The sequence below is a fragment of the Macrotis lagotis genome, chromosome 1 (genome assembly GCF_037893015.1).
Source record: "Macrotis lagotis isolate mMagLag1 chromosome 1, bilby.v1.9.chrom.fasta, whole genome shotgun sequence".
NCBI lineage: Eukaryota > Metazoa > Chordata > Mammalia > Peramelemorphia > Peramelidae > Macrotis > Macrotis lagotis.
Genome location: NC_133658.1, coordinates 556,085,932 through 556,105,336, shown reverse-complemented (window position 1 = coordinate 556,105,336; position 19,405 = coordinate 556,085,932). Strand labels below are relative to the sequence as shown.

Genomic DNA, 19,405 nt, shown 5'->3' with positions numbered 1-19,405 from the left:
AACATCAATAAAAAAATTTTTTTTAAGTATTGGGCAGTGGTTTAAAATGATGGATACTGGTGGCTAGACTGATTTGGAAAGATACCCAGGGATTCAGAAACAATGGTGAACACTAGTCAGGTCTTCTCCCTTTTCATCTTTTGTCTCAACTTAAGAAAAAAGCCTGGGAAGCTGAATGAGGATGCTGCAAATATCAGAGATCAATATCATCATCATCATAACTAACATCTATTTAATGGTTACTAAGTGCTACTCACTATGCTAAATGATTTACAATTATTATCCTAATTAATCTTCACAACAACCCTGAGAGGTAGGGTTGTTGTTATTCCCATTTTACAAATGAGGAAACTGAGGAAAACATGGTTAAATTACTTACCCAGTTTCACACAGCTCATAAATAATCATATTTAGAATATACCTTTACTCCTCATAATAACCCCTAATGATTCTTTTGTTGTTGTTGTTGTTCAGTCCCTGTGGGACTCTGTATGATCCCATTTTGGGTTTTCTTGGCAAAGATACTAGAATGATTTGACATTTCCTTCTCCAACTCATTTTATAGATGAGGAAACTGAGACAAACAGGGTCAAGTGACTTGCCCAGGCTCACACAGCCAGTAATCTGACACCAGATTTGAACATAGAATTATAAGTCTTTCTGGCTTCAGGCTTGGAGCTCTATCAACTATGCCACCTTGCTTTCCCCTAATAACTCCTAGTTCTCAAAGGAGACAGTGTCTAACATGATTATGGCCCAATTTTTATGAAATAAGCTTACCTGGTCTAGGATATGTACCTTCCCATCCACAAAATCCTTATTGCCATTGACTTATTTGTAGACACCTAAATATATGGAAGGAGGCAGCTAGATGATGCAATGGGTAGAGTTCCAGGCCTAAAAGGGAGATTTATCTTGAGTCCAGATATAGCTCAGACACTTATTAGCTGCCTCACTCTGGGAAAATCAATTATAACTCTGCCTCAGTTTCCTCATCTGTAAAATGAATTGGAGAAAGAAATTGCAAAGCACTCCTATATATTTGTGGCTTTGTAAGTATTCTGAGGAGTCTTGAGTGGAACTTAAATTTTGCATAATATGAGCAAAAAGATTTACTACCATGAGCTGAGAGACATAGTTAATTAACATCGCAACATAAAGTTTAGGTTCATTATTGAAACCTAAGAGAAAACTTGAGTTTCTCTTTTTTCTTTTTTTTTGCACAAAAAAAGAGAGAAGACTTTTGCAGTCTAGATTATATAAGGAATAGTAGAGATAAATTAGACCTTAAAGATCATCTAGGCTTCTGTCCTCATTTTGCAAATTAGGAAACTGAAGATCTGAGTGCATTGGTGACTTACATTGAAGTGTTCTGTGAGTTTGCTGGCTCCTAGGCAACATAATGTGACTATGACCAAGTTTTTAAATTTCTCCAAAGCTTCCATTTCATCTGTAAATGAAGGGGATGGTTTAGATGGCTCTGAGGTCCCTTTCAACTCCTAACTTTCCTGAACAATGAGTCTCTGAATCTTATAACTCATTCTTTGAATAGCAGTTTATCTTGGATAGTAGACCTATCTTGAAAACCTTAAAGTTTTTTTTTAATTTAATAAGGCCTTTCTGGGGTCATTTCCCAATATTCTTACCACACTTAATTGAAATTGACTCTGATATCCATGTGTTATTCTCTATCCCTAGCCCCCCACTGCACAGCCGAGAATAGAAGAGTATGCGGATGGCTTAATCCAAATGGAGAGTAACTAACAGACCTCAAACCCATTGGTGAGTTAGGGGCTGTTTCCTCAAGCACATCAAGACTTCCTCTGGTGGAATGCATGAATAAGAACAATTTGTTCCACTGGTCATGAAGGTAGCTGAGGAAGGGTTGGTCGGACAGTGAAGGTGCCTGGGTCACTTGCTGCGCTCTGGTCCCTTGCCCATCCTCTTGGCTTTTGTCTTGTCACTCATAGGAAGAGAGAGCGAACCTGAGGTCTTAGTGCAACTCTGCCTTTCTTAAATTCAATTCATGCACAAACCAAGACATCTGTGATGTCATTAGTCCTCTTCAGAAAGAAAGAACCAACAACAACAACATATTTTATAATCAGTTCCCTTGAATCAAATGAAAGCTTTCTTCGTAGTAAATATAAGAGTAAGCAAGTATGTTTTAGAACCTGTTTCCTGGGATCAAATGAAGAGTTTATTCATAGTAAATATACATAGTGCTTCAAGGCAATATTGCATTTTAAAAAAACAGGTAGAATTTCCCCCTCCCAAAATATATTTATGACATATCTTAACTGTACTACAAAAGGGTGGATTATTCTGTGTATTTTTTCATTCCATTTTCAAGTCATTTTGTTGCATTTAAATACCAGTTCTCTGCTAAGACCTAAATAATGCTCTCCTTGCCATGCTACTAAATGTTAACTTAGCCATGTTATTGAAGTAGCAATCTGACATTTTGCTGAAAGCATGCGCAGGGAGCAGATTCAAAAAAGAAACTTGGAGAACCAGATTTATACCAGCAACTTTACTGTTGAGCTATTTACTCAGACTTTACCAACCTAATATTAAGTTTAGGTTCCTTGGAGCATCAGTTTCCCTCAATAGTCCTCCCTAACCCTACAGCACTTCCAAAATAGTGAAACTCATGAGAAAATTATATACAATATTATTATTGCTTTAAGAATAACTGAGCACATAAGTCATTATTATATATTTAAAATGAATAGCAAATTATACATAATAAATGTGCTGTTTCATATGCCATCATCTTTTTATTATACTATGTTTGGGAATACTTGTTTTGTTCCATAAATTAAAAACTTAATTAATTAATTTAATTAATTTTCAAGAGAAAAAATAAGAGTAAAACCAAACATCTAACTCCAAGATCTATTTTGATTCACACTAGTGAGATATGTTACATCCTGGTACAGTTAAATAACTATATATACATATATCCCATAAAAAGAATGTAATAAATGCTTGTCGACTGATGGGAGAAAACTAAACAGTGGTTGCAAATAGGTGCATTTAAAAAAGAAAGAAAATTGACTATGATGTTATAGAAGGAATATCTAGCATTATGTCTTATACATAATAAACAACACGGGCAAGGAGACAAAGTGGCGGTAGAGAAAAATGCATCATCTCATGTTTGGAAAGTAAATTTGTAAGCACTTAATTTTCTAAGTACTTTTTCCCAAACAAGACAATTGGAAGAATTCTGGTATTTAAAGTTAAATGATTTGGGCAAATGGTTACTCAAAGTCCATGATAATTTCCTCTTGATGAAAAAAAAATTCTATTTCACTTATCTTTCAGGGGGATAAAAGAAAACATTTAAAAAATCTTGCAAACTCAGAACTGACTACAGGGATTATTGAATTTCATGGCTAGCATTTATATAGTACTTTAAGATTTTTGGAACATTTTACAAATATTTTCTCATTTTATCCTCAGAATAACCCTAAGAGGTGTGATCCCTATTATACAGAGCCACACAACTAGTAAATATCTGAGGTAGGATTTGAACTATAATCTCTCTGAATCCATTTTCAGCTCTCTAAACACCTATCCACCTAGGTACTAGAAGTTGCTTCAGAGATTATTTAATCCAATATGCTTATTTTATAGATAAGTAAAATGAGGCTAAAAAAAATTAAGTGATTTGCCCAGTGACATAAAAGAATAAGTGACATTCCAGATTTTGAACCTAGACATTATGACTTTAAAGTCATTCAGTCATTCAAGAAATATTCTTTAAGCATTAGTAATGTATAATAAATACATTGTTTTAGATTCTGGGTATAAAGCATAAAAATGAAACAATCCCTGGCTTGGATTATAATACTCTTTTACTACAAAAAGTAACATGATTCAAAAAAATGAACATATGCAAAAGTTTGAGGACTCATATAAAATCAAAAGTGCTTTCTGATACCTTGGTTTCAGTTTTCCTCTGTGCATGCCCTACTTGGGATTTAATATTAAACCTCAACTTGATAGCTTTACAACTCTTTTTTGTTCTTCTAATTTTCACTTTCAATAATCAAACTCACAAGAGGAAAACTCCTATCTGACCACAGCAGTGATGCTACACAGGGTTAGTCCAGCAGGGCCAGTTTTCTGTACAGGAAGATGGCTTGCACTGCTTTTCAATAAGTAAAACTTGGTGCCTTTCTCTCTTTGACAGCTAGGACAGAACAACAAAGGAAAACTGGCAGATGACAAGGGCTAGGTTTTGTTGTCTCTGTTGTTGTTCTTCCTACTCAAGCATTCCTCTCCTCCTATGATGTTTGAAGGTAAGAGCTTAATTCTCATAGCTTCACCCCTCTGGGCCCTTTATGATATTGTGTTATCAGTAAATATGTTAAAGCTCCTTATGTTATTTTTACATGCCTTATATTCTTTAAATGTTTGGAAATAAATTGAGATATCACCTGATTAACATCCCCATCCATAAAAGAATTTAATTTTGAGCAAGTGGATTATAATATAGCAGGATTTTTGAAAATCTCCAAGGAAATCTTCTACCTGAAAATGAAAGCATGTGTAAATGTGCAGGTCTATAATTTCTTGACAGGGACTTTGTTGAAAACTGTGATTAAAGTGATTTATTCATGTTCACTGGAACTGAGAGATGGAACTGTAACCTTCTACATGCTATTTACATTTCCTTATCTTTTATGGTATGAAATAAGATGGCAGTGTTATCTTACCACACACATTTTTGCCTTATACTTAGTGCTTAGCTAGTTTCATCATTAATTAATATTTATTGAATATTTACACTGTTCTATGATTCCTAAAACCAAATAGAACTTTATTTCAGTCTCTAATAAAGAAGTAATCCTCCTTGTCAAGGTCAACCCATGCCTGACTCCCATCCCCTCTGGTTTTCTCCAGTGGACTGTCAAACTATCCCCTACTGACACTCTAATCTCTTTTTATCAACTGATACCTTTCCTCCTGCCTTCAAACATGCCCATGTCTCTCACTAGATCTGAACATTCTCAGTAATTATCGTTATCCATTTCTCAAATAAACTCCTTTAAAAACTATCTATGGAAACTGAAGGGATGCCCATCAATTGGGGAATGGTTAAACAAGTTGTGCTCTCTGATTGTGATGAAATACTATTGTGCCATAAGAAATGTAGAGCAGGATACTCTCAGAAAAACCTAGAAAGACTTGTGAACAGAAGATGCAAAGTGAAATGAGTTGAACCTGTAGAACATAATACACATTATGACTTAACTATTTTTAGCAATACAATGATACAAGACAATTCTGAAGGATTTATGATGAAAAATGGTATCCATTCCCAGAGAAAGAATTGAGGGAGTCTGAATACAGATCAAAGCATACTTTTTAACCTTTCTTATTTTTGTTAATTGCTTTTTTTATCTATGTTTTCTTTTATAACATGGCTTAAATGAAAATGTTTTATGTGAGTATACATGTAAATAACCTATATCAAATTGCTTGCCTTCTCAATGAGGGGGCTGGGAAGGGAGGGAGAAAATTTGGAACTTGAAATTTTAAAAATTAATGTTAAAATTTTTTTCACATAATTGGAGAAAAATAAAATCATTTGAAAGAACAATCAAAAAATGAATTCAAAAAGAAAAAGCTATCTATACTTAGTGCCTTTGCCTCCTCTCCTCTCATTGTTCTAAACTGTAGGCAGTCTGATTTCCAATCTCATTATTTTCCTGAAATTTATTTCTCCCAAGTTATCAATGATCTCTTTGGTTACCAAACCTGATGACCTGTTCTCAGTCCTTATCCTTCTTGATCTCTTTGGAGCATTTGACACTGTTTCCCACCTTCTCCTAACTTTCCTCTCAAGTTTTTCAGTGCAAGTGTTCTCTTGTAGTTTTCCTCCTGCCTTCCCTTGTGCTTCCTCTCATACTCCTTTGCTGGGATCTTCATCTAAAACTTCCTGAGTCTTCATGTCTTTTTGTCTCTAGACTAGTACTTGGTGATCTCATCAACTTTCACAGGGCACATTTGCTATCTCTATGTAGATGATTCCCAAATAATCATCTAGGCTTAAAATCTCTCTTGAGCTCCAGTTCCACCACATGAACTGCCTATTGAAGGCATTTCAAACTCAATACATCCAAAATTGAACCCATGTTTCTTCCCAGAGAAATCAATTTCTAAAATTCCCTATTCCTGTTGAAATCATCATGAGCTTTCAGTCACCTCAAATCACAATATCAGCATCATTCTCAATTCCTCACTCATTCACTCACCCCACATAGAGAATCGCTTGTCAAATTTTGTTTCTTTTTCCACATGTCAAATGTGTGTCTTTTTTACTCTCCTCATTCAGTCACCACCTCTCATCTGGATTGTTGTAATAATCTTCTAATTGGTCTTCCTGCCTCATCTCTTCCTGCTCCAATCTATCCTCCACACAAATGCCAAAACAATTTTCCTAAGTCATAGATATGACCCTGCTATCCCTGAGAAACAACTGGGGGGGGTGATTTATATGACCACACGTATAACACCTGTAAAAAACAACAATGGGTAGATCCTGAAGTTAGGAAAAAATCAGAGTTCAAATCTGGTCTCAGACATATACTAGCTAGTTTAACTCTGGGCTAGTCATTGAACTGCTGTATGCCTGAGTTTCCTCATCTGTAAAATAGGGCTGATGGGGGGCCTAGGTGGTGTAGTGGATAAAGCACCGGCCCTGGAGTCAGGAGTACCTGGGTTCAAATCCGGTCTCAGCCACTTAATTACCTAACTGTGTGGCCTTGGCAGGCCACTTAACCCCGTTTGCCTTGCAAACGCCTAAAAAAATAAAAAATAAATAAAATAGGGCTGATAATAGCTCCTATCTCCTATAGTTGTAGTGAGGATCAAATGAAATATTATTTGTCCCTTTAATTAGCCTTAAGATACCCTGATTCTGGCAGGAGCTGTGAATCTGGCTTGTTGTCCAAATGAAGGTGTGTCTCATTGACCTCATTTGTGTAGTTAGATCTTTCTCCCGAGCCTCCCCCACTCCCACCCCCACCCCAAGCTGTTAATGAGATTCTAAAAGTCCTTACTCCTATATTTCCTTGGTTGTGGAGCTGGGTGGTAGAAACAGTGGCCCACCTTATTCCTAATATTTCAGTCCTAGCACAATGGGATTATATACACTTGTTAAACTATTTTGATCAAAAAGTTTAATAAATTTTAAATGTTTGATAAAAAGAAATATTATTTGTAAAACAGCTGGAATATAGTAGGCACTTATTAAATACTTCCTTCCCTATTCAAAAAAATCTTGTCACAGTCCCCCTATTACCTTTAGGATCAAATATAAGTTCTTTTGTTTGGCATTTAAGCCCCTTCATTGCTTGTCTTCAGCACATACTTCATCTCCACAAGTGCTAGAGTCTGGCCATACTGTCCTATTTGTTATTCTCTACACATGATAACCATTGGTCTTTGTACTGACTATTCCCTTTTCCTGTAATGTATTTCCTCTTCAACAATGTGTTTCAGAATCCTTTACCTTCAAGTTTTAGCTCAAGTATCATCTTCTGTATGAGTCCTTTCCAGTAACCCCCCAAATGTCCATACCTATCTCCCTAAACCTACCTTGTGTTTTTTTATGTGTCTTACTTCTATGTATATATGCTCATATAGGTCAGGGACTTTCCCCTATTTTTCTCTGTATCCTTAGCACTTAGGATAATACCTGGCAATAGTAATCACTTAATCAACATTATTTTACACTATCATTGACTTTGCTAATATAATACCAACAAAAAACCAGAAAGAAAGGGTAGAAAGGTAGATTCCATTTAAAATATCTAGACTATATAAAATACTTGGAAATATACTTTTTTATTCTGAAAAACAATTTGTAGCCATGTTCCAAAAGTTAAGGAACCCTAACCCAGTGATACCACTATAGCTTCTATTTCAAAGAGATCAAATAAAGGGTAGCTATATGAACAAAATTATTTATAGCAGCTGATTTTGTGGTGGCAAAGAACTGGGAGCAAAAGGATATCCATGAGTTGGACAATGAATCAACAACTTATGGTACATAAAATAATTGAGTGCCAATGTTCTATTAAAAATTACAGAAGGGAAGTTTCAAAGAAACTTGGGAGGATTTGTATTAACTGGTATAGAAGGAAGGGAACAGAACCAGGAGAATAATTTTTAAAGTAGCAATATTCACAGCTTTGTTACAACTATGTTTACAAATTTGGAAGACATAAGGACTCTGATCTTTGCAGTGACCAAACATGATTCCAAAGGACTGATAACAATGCCTGCTACCCAACTTGTAAGAGAGGTAATGGATATAAGATACAGAATGAGAAAAGTTATGAGACATGATACCTATAGAAATTTCATTTTTTTTTTGCTACACTATATATTTGTAACATGTATTTTTAAGGGGAGAGGTAAAAGAGTGAGAAAAATACATTTTTATTCATTAAAAAATGAAATTTCAAACATAGATTCTAGGTGATTAAAATCAACAGAATATTTGGTCAAGAGTTTCTACTTCCTAAGGTAAACAATTTTTTAAAATCATTTTATCTATTTGGATTGGATTTGTATTTTTAGTGACATAAAGGACTCCCAATGAGGAAACTGCTCTGTAATTTGTAGTAGTTTTAGAGAGTTGCCTAAAGGTAAGGTTTCAATGCTCAGCTAAGGTCACCCAGCCAATTGTGTCAGAGCCAAGTGTGAACCTGATTTCATTGACTCCAAAGCAAGTACTTTTTTTTTTTTTTTTGCAAGGCAAATGGAGTTTAGTGGCTTGCCCAAGGCCACACAGCTAGGTAATTATTAAGTGTCTGAGACCGGATTTGAACCCAGGTACTCCTGACTCCAAGGCCAGTGCTTTATCCACTACACCACCTAGCTGCCCCCAGCAAGTACTCTTAATCCACTATACCACACTTTATTCATTTTGTTTTAATAATATTAATATTTCATTTAATGGTGAATTTTAATTTTTAAAAATAAATATACTAACTTTGAATGTTTCTTGTTGCCTCTGGGCACACAATGAAATCAGCTCCTTTCCAAGGAGAATCCATGAATCAACTTGGGGGGGGGCTAAAATTTTCTTTTGTCTTCTGGATTCATCAGTCAAGACAAAAACACATTCCAGTAGTTCATTTCCACTTGTAATATAGTGAATGTTTGGTCCCTGGAAATATTTCACATCTAGAATTACAATTGTACAATTCCTGGCACCCTTTCCCATCACTCTATCACCATCTTTGTAGCTGTAGGGATGTGGAAGCAGAAGAAGACCACACCATGCAGGTCTTTTTTCTATTTCTGCTTGTTAATGGATTGACATTAAGAAATTCACAACCTACTTGGCAATGTACTAGCAATAAACATTTTTATATTTAATTTTTGTGGTCCTTTGATATCTCTTCCTAAATTATTCCCTAACATAAACCTCATCATTTTTACAGCAATACTTATCCTGTCACAGAGGTAGCATACAAGGCATCAAGAAGCACTGGGATCAAATCCCATGTCTGACCATACCTATGTGATATTAGGCAAGTCATTTAATCTTGATATGTCTCAGACAAATCATCACCATCACATATCTAATAAGTCAAAAATGAGTTATAAGATGTATTGGGTGGAAGCAATTCCCATTCTAGAAGTTCTCTAAGCTTCTGAAATCTCAAACATGTATCTGCATTCCTGTTCCATAGCTGCAAACAAGAAACAGTACAGAGGCCCACACATATCAAAATTTCTGGTGACCAAAATAAAAAAAAAAACAACTCTAATGGGTAGATGCATAACCAATGCATATTACTAAGTAATGACTTATGTGGAAGAAGTGGCATAAAAAACACATTATCCAGAATATATGATTGGAAGAAGGGTTGGGCTAGTCATGTAGCAAGAGTAAAGGATAGATAATGAATAGACTGAGGCCTAAACTTCTGTTCTCTGAATATTGAAATACCTACAGGAAGACATACAATACATTTGGTGGATCATCTATGGAGGAACTCTATGAAGACAAACACAAGACATAAATAGGACAAGAAGATACAGATGTGTAGCGGTATGTACTGATGGAGGAATCACCCATATTGATGAGCTGAAGCATGTTCATAGATATACTAATTGTATAGATTATGTTTATATTAAATTTTTAAGAGCTCAAAACACTTTCTCTGTGAAGCAGTGTGTTGTACTTATTTATGAACAAAATGAAATCAGTACTAGATTCAAGTCTCCTTATTCTTAGATATGTGATTGATCTAGTCAGTTGTATCATAAACATTTGTTGGTACTTACCTTATATGTCAGAGACTGCGCATAATGTAAAAATACAAAGAAAGGTAAAAAAAGAGTCTTTGCATTTGGGAAACTCAGTGTCTCTTGGGGGAGACAGCATGTAAACAACTATGTACAAACAGATGTGTTTATATATAAGTTATCATATATGTACATGTATGTATGTGTATGTATGTATGTATATATATTTTTATATAAAACCTGGAAATAAGAGAGGAAACACTGGAATTAAGCAGAATTGAGAAAAACTTCCATAGAAAGTAGAATTTTAGGTGGACTTGAAGAAAGTCAGGGATACGAGGAGGCAGAGACAAGAAGAGAGAGAGAGAGCCAGAGAGATATGAGAGGGAGACAGAGAGAGAGAACAAGGGAGAGAGACAGTGAGGGGGGAAAAACCCATCCCAGGCATAGAAGATAAACCAAGTAAAATGCCTAGTAAGAGACAGTGTTTCTTGTTCAAGGAATGGAAAGTAGGTCTGTGCTCTTGGATTGAAAGTGAGGACAAGTGGGGAAGAAACAGTATAAGTTGTTCATCTTTTTGTTAGATGGATCCCTATGAAGAAGATATATAGATTTGTAGCATTTTCATTATTTATTATCCCCTTGGTTGCCCCTCTGGGAGATTAGTCATAGCTATCTCAAGGTATATTTCTCATTATATATAAGATATAATGTGTGTACACATATACACATCTGTACACTATATATATTTAGGCGTGTGCATATACAGACATATACACATAGAGGTGATCTTTGTTTTTGTTGAAGAAAAAGCAGTATGATATAGAAGAAAGAATATTGGTTATGGAATCAGAAAATCTAGGTTTTAATACTGATATTGTCACTACCTACCTAAGTGATCTTGAACAAGTGACTTACCCTCTTTAGGTCTCAATTTCTTTATTTGTAAAATGTAGAAATTGAGGTGAAAGACATTACCTATTTCCAATTCTAAAGTATTTTTTTTTCCAGTTCAATCAACCATATCCTTCCCCCCCCCCCTACAAAAGAGAGTATGGCTATTCATAATACTTTAAATGACTTATTCACTCAAAGTCATTCTTTTTTTTTTTTTTTTTTGCCGGATTTGAACTCAGGTACTCCTGACTCCAAGGCAAGTGCTCTATCCACTGTACCACCTAGCTGCCCCCAAAGTCATTTTTTTTAGGTTTTTGCAAGGCAAATGGGGGTTAAGTGGCTTGCCCAAGGCTACACAGCTAGGTAATTATTTAGTGTCTGATGTCTGAGACCGGATTTGAACCCAGGTACTCCTGACTCCAGGGCCGGTTCTTTATCCACTGTGCCACCTAGCCACCCCCCCCCCCCAGAGTCATTCTTAAAAACAATATTGTTGTTAGTATATATAATGTTCTCTTGGTTCAACTCAATTTGTTCTTCATTATTTTGTGTTAGTTTTTCCATGTCCCAATAATATTTTATCACAGTCATGCACTACAACTTCTTTAACCATTCCCCAACTGATGGACATCCTTGTAATTTCCAGTTCTTTGTTTCCATAAACAGATTCTTTTCCTTTTTCCCTATCATTGGAAACAGACCTAGTAATGGTATTGCTGGATCTAAGGGTAGTAAGGGTAGGTAGTTTAATAACTCTTTGGACATACTTTCAGATTTCTCTCTAAAAGGATTAGATCATAACTTTGATATCAAAGTAATTTACTTTAAGTTGATATATTTATATTTTATAATTAAAAGTCTATATTCATAAGTGATGCCAGATCATTTGATATAACTTTAGAAAGTTACTGGATGACCAATTTAGTCTGTGTGTGTATCTGCATGTGTATATGTATGCATGTATATACACTTATACATATTTCATTCAGGAAAATCTACACAGTGTAGTTCATAGAGGCAGAGTCTATTAATTAAAAAAAGATCTTAGATCCATTTCAGTCCTCATTGACTAGTGTTTCACTTAGTGGTGGTCACTGACAAAGGTCAAATCAGGAGATATTTTAAATTAGAATATATTGATAGGAATAAAACAAAATGTGTGTTCTCTCTTAATGGCAGTTTTATATTTCCAGAGAGGCAATTTTTAAAATCCTTAAAATTATCTATAAGTTAGTGAGTAGAGAAAATGCTTTAAATGGTGATAAAATTGTATCAAATTTTGACTTTTATAGAAGAGATAATTATTAAGAAAAGAACACTTTGGGGTGGCTAGATGGCACAGTGGATAGAGCACTGGAGGACCTGAGTTCAAATCCGACATCAGATACTTAATTAACTAGCTGTGTGGCCTTGGGCAAGCCACTTAACTCCATTTGCCTTGCAAAAAAAAGAAAAGAAAAGAACACCTCTGGATAAACTACAAACACATAACCACTATGGTGCCTATTTTTTGAAACACTCAAACCAGTAAACTAAAGAAGCGACAAATTGGACCTTAGGAGCAATTATATTATCCTTTAGACTTAAAATGAGCTAATTATTATATCAGAGGAAAAACACTGGGAAGCAAGTGGAAAGATTGACTTTTTCATCCTAAATGTGGCCAGGCTCTTAGAGGCTAAACTTGAGCTTACATATACCTTCTTTACCCATCACTCTGAATTTCATAGCCTTTCTTTTTCCATGCTTTCACCCAATATATAATCTCTTCTGTTTGGTTCGGAATATTTTTTACCTCCTCCTACATTCTTTGATAGCTTTTTTTCCCCTCTGCCTCATCTCATATTAATTTTATTCTTATCATCTTAGGGGAAGAAAGGAAGAAATTAAGCATTTATGGAGCATCTTCGATATGTCAAACTTTATACTAAGTGCTTTACAAATATCATCTCATTTGATCCTCAAAATAATCCTGTGAGGAAGTGCTGGTATTATCCTCATTTTACATTTGAGAAAATTGGGCAAATAGAAATTAAGTAATTTTCTCAGGATCACACAGCAAGTAAGTATCTGAAGCTAGATTGTTAACTCAGGTCTTCCTGAACCCAGACCTAGCATTCATTCCATTAGACTACCTAACTGAAGAGGTGCCCCCTCAAAAAAAAATCATGTATTTTTTTCATTAACAGTTTTTGAGTCTCTTGATGATCATTAAAAGAAACAAATTTAGAACCAAAAGTCTTGTAATTATTACATGCAACTCAATTCCACAACATTTATTAAGTATCTGTTATATGGGAGAGATTGCATTAAATACTGTGAGAGATTTAAAAAAAAATAGTCCTCTTTATGGTGCCTATAGACTAGGATGAAAGGTAAGAAAATGACAACCACTCTAGAACAAATTATAAGTGTCAAGGAAATATATGTAAGAGTGCTAAGAGAGATAAGGGAAGGAAGAGATAACTTTCAGCTGGAAAGTTCAGAAAATACTTCACAAGAGAAGACATTTGAACTTAATTTGAAAAGTGGGAAAGTTTCAATTGATGGAGTGCAACAGTCCATTCTGGGATATGCTAGTAAGTGTTTAGCAACCAGCTTAGGGGTGGGGGGGGGTAGGGTGAGATGGGCATTCTACATGACTGGGATGGGACCAAGATGGTGGAGTAGCAAGAAGAGCACCTCCAAAGAGAACTAGAAAAGCACATTTCTTCTGAATCTTGATGAAGGAATCCAAGAAAAATTCACAGTGGGTCATTTTCCAGCCCAAGCTGACATAGGGAAACAAAGAGGTATATAGATGTTAGGGATGGGATCTGGTCAGGAGTGTATATTTTGGAGCATTACATTGCCGAAAAAGACAATGCACGAGAATAAAAAAAGATTACTAATTGACTGCTCAATTGCTCAGTACTGGGTTCTGAGTCATCATCCAGGACATACTGAATACAGGACCTCTCCCTGGAGGTGGCCTGTGAGGGTAGGGAACAAAAAACCAAAAGAGAGAAAATTCAAAAGAATATAGCAACAGGATAACTTTTACTTTAGGAGTAAAGCAGGATTTCAGTCCCAACATCTATCCCCATCTGAGGCCTGAAGAAGAATAACCAGGACAGAAATCTCAAAGGGAAAACTGCGGTTTTGTCATTCTAAACCAGCAGATCTTTCTAGCTGACTGATAGTGGTTGAATTCATCAATCATCTACCATTGATCATATCCAAACCCAGGCTAAGAATTCCCAGAGCTCAAAATGGGGGAAGAAGCACGGAGCAGTGATTAGAGTTTACTCTAGATCTAACTGCTTTTGGAAGAAGCAGCTCCGTATATCCTTGAGAATCTGAAATAACACAATACTCCATACCCTACCAAGAAAGCAACAACAAAACTAATCCAGTCCTTTGCTCCAGAAGTGTGGCAAGGCCAGCCCTAAAATCAAGTCTATAGTCAGGAAGTAGTCTGGAAGAACCCAGAGAATGACTCCATAAAAAAAAACTTCAACAAAAAAAGTACAGATTGGATGCAAACTCAACTAGAATTCCTAGGAGAGATAAAGCAATAGGTTTAAAAAAAGTTAAAAATGCTTTTGTCAATGAAATGAGATGTCTAGGGAAAAAATAGAAAATAAATAAAAGTTAGAGAAGAAACAATTGGAAAGAGAACTAAGATCTTGGAGCAGGAGGTATAAAACCTTGCCAGAGTAACAAATTCCCTGAAAATTAAAATGTACCAAATGTCAAATAGAAGACAATGACTCCATGAGACAATTAGAAACATTAAAACAAAAAAGTCAAAAACCTGAAAAATAAAAAAATGTAAGTTATAATTTTAAAAAATTCATTTATAAAATAAATTGAGGAGAAAAAAATAGGTGAAATTTTCAAGCTGAAAATTTAACAATCAATGAGGGCCAGTGATCTATGGAATGCACAATCTCCAGTGCAATATCCCTCAACATCCTAGTTTCTTTATTTATGGCTTTCCTAGAACTCAACACAGTGTGACTGACATGGCTATGACACCAGAAACAGTAGAATTACCTCCCTACTTCTGGACAATCTGGTATTCTTAATACCACGTAAAACCAAGTTTGGTTTTAAAAAATATTTTAACTCCTATTACACACTATTGAGTCTCAACAAGCTCATGGTCCATTAACAATGAGATCTTTCACACACAGTGTTATCAAAGAGTATGTAAAGTGTGATAGTGACAAATAGCTTGAAAAAATGCTTTGATATAGAATATTGGAGGGCTTTGAATGCCAGGCTAAATAGTTTGGACTTTATCATTCAGGAGTGAATATTTTATCCTGAGGGTGAGATTATGACAGTGGAATCAAAGAAGCAAAGAATAATTTACTGCTCATGCTCTCACTTGTGACAAATGAAAATCACCTCCCTAGATATACCAAACTGTTGTGTCATTGATATCATCAGACTAAGGACAATTTATCTTATAAACCCATATTGCTGTAGGTGAAACTATTTTGCATAAAGTTCTTAGAATTATTTTTTGAAAGGTCATCCAATTTTAATGATTTGTGTTCCAACTAGACTTTGGTCTAAATCCAACAACTCTATCTCTGACAGATGAGCAAACCCCATATGGTTGACCAATGGCCTCTGGTAATCTCTAGATTATTAGAAATACTAAAGAACTGCATCACTTAACAAGAGAGTAGACATGACATTGTAGCAAATAACAATTCAATTAATATTTATTAAATATATACTTTGAGCCTGACACCAATAGATAAGGTTTTAGTGAAAGATGATCTCCTAGCATAGAAAATAGAGTAAATGGTAACGGTCAGTGATCTAAAACCAGAGGAAATAGGGAACGTTTAAGAGTAACGACTATGATATCGCTGTTTGTTGACTAATAGTAATGAACTTGTCATCATAGAAAACTAATCTAAACATTTTATTAATGGAATTATATTTTAATACATTTAATTTTAAATCAAATACCTTCAAAATAAGATGAAAATTTATATATATATATATATATATATATATATATGTATTATGCCACAATTGGATGGTCATAGAGTTAAATATCCTGAATTATCAAGATTAACTGGGAGGCAGTGATGTATATTGGGGGAAGAAACAACCTAATGAAATAGGATTCATAAAACATGACTTCTAGTTCCAGTTTATCTGCTAACTTTATGTGTAACCTTGGGTAAATTGCTTAGCTAAGTCTCTTTTTCCACATCTCTAAAATAAATACATTAGACCAGATGACCTAAGGTTACTCCCAAATTAAGTTTCAATTTTAAGCATAGATGATCAGAATTGAGTTAGTGTGAATTGCTATCTGCTTATTGACATTGAAATTGATAACACCAAGCAGGCATTTAGGAATGATAAAGAATCAGAAAAGGCTAAATATATATATATGTATATATGTATATATTTATACATATATACATATATATGGTAAGAGATATATAGCTACATTTTTGTATAGAGATTTTTAAAAAACAAGTAAAACAAGCATGGATAAATATGAATAAAAACCATGATGACCAATAATAGACAGATAATATGTTAGTAAGTGCCATAACCACATTTTGTATGTTAATCTCAAACTACACACACATACATATATTCATATACTTTTATTTTGTTCTGTATCAACAATTTTATCAATGTGAAAATCCCTAGAGATTGATAACCTTTTTGTAATTGAAAGGTTAAGTAACTTAGTTATGGTAATTTTTTTGTTAGAGGCAGGCCTTGAACTATCCTATGTCCAGGCCAGCCATGTAGTCTCCCAGTAGAAACTGCGATTATTTGTAATTACAAAAAAACCAAAATGATAAAAGACTACTTAAATAAATAGGCATTACTTTATTTAAATTAAATAACAAACCTTGAATATATATAAATCACTGCACAGTAGGTACAGGAATAAAAATCATTCCATAAGAAAGCAATAAATGGGTGAAAAAGCTGCAATATGAGGAGCAATAGAAAGATTACTTGGAGTGCTAGGTGACACAGTGAATAGTAACAAACCTGGAATCAGGAAGATTCATCTTCATGAATTCAAATCTGGCCTCAGACACTAGTTATGTGACTAGGCAAGTCACTTAACCCTATTTACATGAGTTCCTCATTCATAAAAATGAGGTGGAGAAGGAAATGACAAAACCATTTCAATTTCTCTTCAAGAGAACACCAAATGAGTTCAAAAAGAGTCAGACCCAACTGAACAACAACAATAATGGAGAGACTACTGCAGAAAAATCAGTTAGCTAAGAGAAGAACTGAGGACTAAAAAAGATTGTGTAATGAAAATATATCAATATCAAATATACCAAGAAAAGAAAATAGTAAAATTTTCAAATAATTCTATTTTATCCTGGGACTGAAGTGAAACTTAACTGATTGAAATAGTGAATAGAATATAGGACCTCTGAGCTAAATCTAACCCAAAATGTCATCATTTTCAACCCCCTTCATTCTAGGAAGGAAGAAAATGAAACCATAGAATGAAGAAACTAAGCAACTTGGTACATTAAATAGACTTTTTGCTGCCTACTTCTTCTATCCCAGTCTCTTTTTGAAAAGTCTAAATCTAAAAGTCTAAAAACTAAACAACTGTAAGATAAATCAGGGTTCATTGAACTACATCCCCGGCTTTATTTGAAAATGTAAAAACCATTTTTAGCTCATGAGCCCTATGAAAATCTATAGCAGACTGGATTTGTCTCTCAGGCCACAGTTTGCTGACTCCTGATCTAAATAGTAGTAATAGTAGTAGTAATAATAATAATAATAATAATAATAATAATAATAATAATAATAATAACTCATGTATATATAGCATATTACAATATATAAATCACTTTCTTCACAACAAATATATACGTAAGATATAATATAGTTAGTGCTAACATTATTACCTCTTCATAAGTATGGAAACTGAGACTCTAAGAGGTTAAGAGATTTACACATGGTCACAAGAGGTGTACTAAAAACTGTGTAAACCCAGGTCTTCTACTACCAAGCTTAATGGGCCATTATACTATGATGTCTCCAAGTGATTTTCTCACATGAAAGAGCTATTTAGTGTATTGTGAGACCTTTGAGGCCCCTAGGTCATCTCTCTTTCCATACATAATATCCATGAAACTGTACTGTAAATACTTATTCAAAAATACCATATCCTTATAAAGGAACAAAAACATCAATATAATGAGACATCATCACTGTAAACAATTCTCAACTTACAGATAGATTATGTTCCAAAAGTTCTATGGTAAATCAGTTCCTTGGAAGTCAGTACACATTTTCTCCTAGAAATAATGTTATAAATAGTTTGCATTATAAAGTATGCTACAGTATGATGCATACTCACATACATTATCTCATTTGATCCTCAAAAGAATCTTGTGAAGTGGGTAGGATTATTGTCTTCATTTTATTAATGAGGAAACTGAGGCAGAGAGGTTAAATGATTTTCTTATGTCCTCACAGAAAGTAATTGGCAGTGGACAGATTAAAACTCAGGGCTCACATTGTACCATTGGACTTTTCAAAGGGAGACTGGGATAGAAGTGGGCAGCAAAAAATCTATTTAGTGCACAAAGTTGCTAAATATCAGATATTTGCAATAAAATAATCATGGAAAAAATAATGTCATAACATGAAAAAAATAAGAAAGTTCAGTGAGAAATAGGCTTTTATTTAACTTGAATTCAAGTTTGAGGGTAAGCAGATTTATCTACAGGTTTCTTAACTTAGGGTTCCTTATATTTTCTTTTTTTTTTTAACATTTTGAGAACTGTATTTCCTTATAATTGTTTCCCCTTGACAATTTTACATATTTCATTTTATCCGTATAATAATATTATTCTGAGGAATCTATTCTTTACAGTTATGCCAGAAGGGGTCTTTGACTTGCAAAATGAACAAGAGCCCCAAATTTAGAAGAAAGCAAAGAGGTAGATATTGCCTTTTAGAGATAGTCTAAAGAGCTCTTCTGGGAACCTTCAAGAAATAAAGAGGTTGTTGGTATTTTTTCCCATTATGTCTAATTTCATTTCAAAACATTTTGCTGGCTTTCTTGTTCCTTCATAGATGCATACAAGAAACATTGCTTTTATGCTCAGGTATTATTATTATTATTGTTTTCAATATAATAATGAGAGAGCAAGATTTTCCTATGGGAACTGGATCAGAGCTGGAAAGAGGGGGAGGATAAAGAAAGTTA

The 19,405-nt window shown here is 34.4% G+C and overlaps 1 long non-coding RNA gene across 4 annotated transcripts in view; it reads left to right on the top strand.

Annotated features, from left to right (window-relative positions):
• The window catches only part of LOC141507081 (uncharacterized), a 58,072-nt gene that overhangs the window by 16,383 nt on the left and 22,284 nt on the right, over nt 1-19,405 (top strand). For 2 of the 4 annotated variants that reach the window (XR_012474068.1, XR_012474067.1), the window contains exons 2-4: nt 1,699-1,782; nt 4,202-4,310; nt 9,989-11,668. This is a non-coding gene — a long non-coding RNA (uncharacterized LOC141507081). Of the gene's footprint in view, nt 1-1,698; nt 1,783-4,201; nt 4,311-9,988; nt 11,669-13,047; nt 13,735-19,405 lie in introns of those variants that run through there. The other 2 variants (XR_012474069.1, XR_012474070.1) reach the window with 2 other exon arrangements.